The sequence below is a fragment of the Chlorocebus sabaeus genome, chromosome 25 (genome assembly GCF_047675955.1).
Source record: "Chlorocebus sabaeus isolate Y175 chromosome 25, mChlSab1.0.hap1, whole genome shotgun sequence".
Classification (NCBI taxonomy): Eukaryota; Metazoa; Chordata; class Mammalia; order Primates; family Cercopithecidae; genus Chlorocebus; species Chlorocebus sabaeus.
The window spans coordinates 70,700,744-70,703,845 of NC_132928.1; the positions used below are offsets into that span (position 1 = coordinate 70,700,744).

At 44.7% G+C, this 3,102-nt stretch overlaps 1 non-coding gene across 1 annotated transcript; it reads left to right on the forward strand.

Annotated features, from left to right (window-relative positions):
• Nucleotides 1–399: 399 nt before the first annotated feature.
• Nucleotides 400–504, forward strand: LOC119619829 (U6 spliceosomal RNA). The gene has a single exon (XR_005236279.1). It is a non-coding gene; the product is annotated as a U6 spliceosomal RNA (small nuclear RNA).
• The last annotated feature ends 2,598 nt before the right edge of the window (nucleotides 505–3,102 follow it).

Here is a 3,102-nt window from a genome sequence, read left to right on the forward strand (position 1 = left end):
TTGAATAACAAATGTTTACAGTAGAAAGTTAACACTGCCTCCATAAAGGACTCAGATGTAAGATCTGTGGAAAGAATATATTTGTTTGAGAAGAATTTACTAACACAATGCCTCCAATTAGTCAGCAATAGACCCTCTGAGAAAGCACATTGGTGACGACACACCTTAAGTTAGTTCTGGTTGAGTGAAAAATGAAAATGTTCAAGCTATAGTTGTCACAGTAAGTTGTGTGTCCATAGAACCCCCAGTCAGAGTTTCTGAGGCATTTTTAGCATGCAAAATTGCATGAGGTTTAAAGCAAACTTACTCTATAAGACAAGTTCTTTAACCCTTGTCAATCACTTTCAGACCATCGGCGAACCTCTTTAAAAGGCCAAGGTGCTGTGTTTGTGTGGGTAACAAGTAATATTGGAAGTGATACTGAAAATTGGAATGACACAGAGGAAATTAGCTTGGGCCCTGTGCAAGGATAACACACAAACTTGCAAAGCGTTTAATATTTTGGGGCAAGATGAAAAACGTTCTGTGGATGGGTGGTGGTGATGGTTGCACATCAATGTGGATCAACTTAATTCCACTTAACTGTACACATAAAAATGGTTAAGATAGTAAATTTTATGTTTTATGTATTTTGCCATAATAAAAAAATGTAAAATATCTCATTCATTTTTATATTGTTCACATTGAACTGAAAATATTTGGGATATATTCATTAAATAAAATATATTATTAGCAATTTTTAGAAGCCAGCACGTTGCCTAAACACAACCGGGGCAGACGTCTACTGTTGCTGTCACAGGCTGTACTTTACAATATTTATTTATATCTATTTAAAAGGCAGATGATAACTAGCCAATAATAATAATGCATTTTATTTGGAACACCAAATGCATGGCGAGCACAGGACTAATAATTGCAGATGTAGTAACACATTTATGTCTTACAAAAACATTGATGGGGCTATTATCTCCATTTTATAGATAAAGAAACACAGCCCTCATGAAGCTGACTGGCTGGGCGCTGTGGCTCATGCCTGTAATCCCAGCACTTTGGGAGTCCGAGGCGGGTGGATCATTTGAGGTTAGGAGTTTGAAACCAGCCTGGCCAACATGGTGAAACTCTGTCTCTAGTAAAAATACAAAAATTAGCCGGGCGTGGTGGTGAGCATCTGTAATCCCAGCTACTCGGGAGGCTGAGGCAAGAGAATTGCTTGAGCCCAGGAGGTGGAGTTTGCAGTGAGCAGAGATCACACCACTGCACTCCAGCCTGGGCGACAGAGTGAGACTCCGTCTCAAAAAAAAAAAAAAAAGAGAAATTGACTGATTCAAGGTCACATGGCCGATAAGGGCCAGGAAACAAACCTAGGCCAATTGGCTCTAAAACCTGCTGGTAAGTCGAGGCTGCCCATAGAAACAGGAGGAAATGGCAGCTATGAACTCAGGGCCTTGGGCAAAGGCTAGTATGGTGGCTGGATCAGCCAGGAGATGACAAAGTTGAAGTCCCAGAAGTGATCCCGAGGCAGGTGGATCACCTGAGGTCGGGAGTTCGAGACCAGCCTGACCAACATAGAGAAACCCCGTCTCTACTAAAAATATGAAATTAACCGGGCGTGGTGGTGCATGCCTGTAATCCCAGCTACTCAGGAGGCTGAGGCAAGAGAATCGCTTGAACCCGGGAGGCGGAGGTCACAGTGAGCTGAGATCACACCATTGCACTCCAGGCTGGGCAACAAGAGTGAAACTCTGTCTCAAAAAAAAAAAAAAAAAAAAAAAAAAAGATGTGCATCTTTTTTTTTGATGCTCAGAAGATGTGCTTCTGCCCAAGCCAGGCTTGGTTACAAAGGCAGGCATCCCAGCTATAGTGTCAGGAATGGAGGACAGATACAAAGAGCAGGGAAAAGCTTAAGCCCAAACCAAAGATTTAGGGAACATGTTGTTTGTTTGATCACTTCTTTTCTGGAGGAATCCTACCCTCTGGGGCTGCAGCATCAGTGAGCACATGCAGAGCCCTTTCCTGTGAGTTCCATGTGGTGCCCATCCCTGGGCTGTGGGATTTCCTCTTCACACCTGCAGGCTTGGTGGAGAAGCCGCCTGCTGAGGGCAAGTGTCCCGGGTGGTGCAGCCCACCATCAGTTAGCGAGTGAGTCCATTCAATGCAGAGGAGCCAGTGGACTTGGTGACACTCATAGACTACCCCTTCAACCACTGGCTGATAGAGGTGGTGAGAGCAATAATAGCTTTGATGGACAACCCACACAGGACTGGGAAGGGCTGGGATTGAGAGAACTCACACCTGCCTGCACTCCCACACCTGTTCCCTCTCCACACCTGCCTGCGCTCCTCCTGAAACATCGTTCCCCAGGTAACCACATACTCTCTCCCTCACCTCACTCAGGTCTTTTGCTTTTCAAACATGCCTTCCCTAACCACTGAATTTAAATCTGGTCCTCTATCTTCAACCTGCATCCCTGTCTCTATAATTCCTGCTCTTTTTTTCCCTAACATACATTTCATTCACATATTTGTTTGTTGCCCCTCTCCTCCTGCTAGAATGTCAGCTCCATGAGGGCAGGGCTTTTCATCTGTTATGTTTACTACTGTAACCCCAGTGCCTAGAACAGGACCTGTTCAATGAATGAATGATGATATGATTGTTTAGAGCTGAGCCCTAAACAATCTATGTACTTAAATACTTCCATCCAGCCAGGCGCTGTGGCTCACGCCTGTAAACCCAGCACTTTGGGAGGCCGAGGCAGGTGGATCACCTGAGTTCGGGAGTTCGAGACCAGCCTGACCAATATAGAGAAACCCTGTCTCTACTAAAAATACAAAACTAGCCGGGCATGGTGGTGCATGCCTGTAATCCCAGCTACTCAGGAGGCTGAGGCAGGAGAATCACTTGAACCTGGGAGGTGGAGGTTGCAGTGAGCTGAGATTGCGCCATTGCACTCCCGCCTAGGCAACAAGAGTGTCTCAAAAAAAAAAAAAAATGTTCCATCTCTAATTTTTCCACTGAGCTGCAAATGTAGAGTAGATTCAACTGCCAATCTGACAACCTTACTTGACTAAGAAGAATGACAAAGTAACCTGGCCCCAGGGAAAG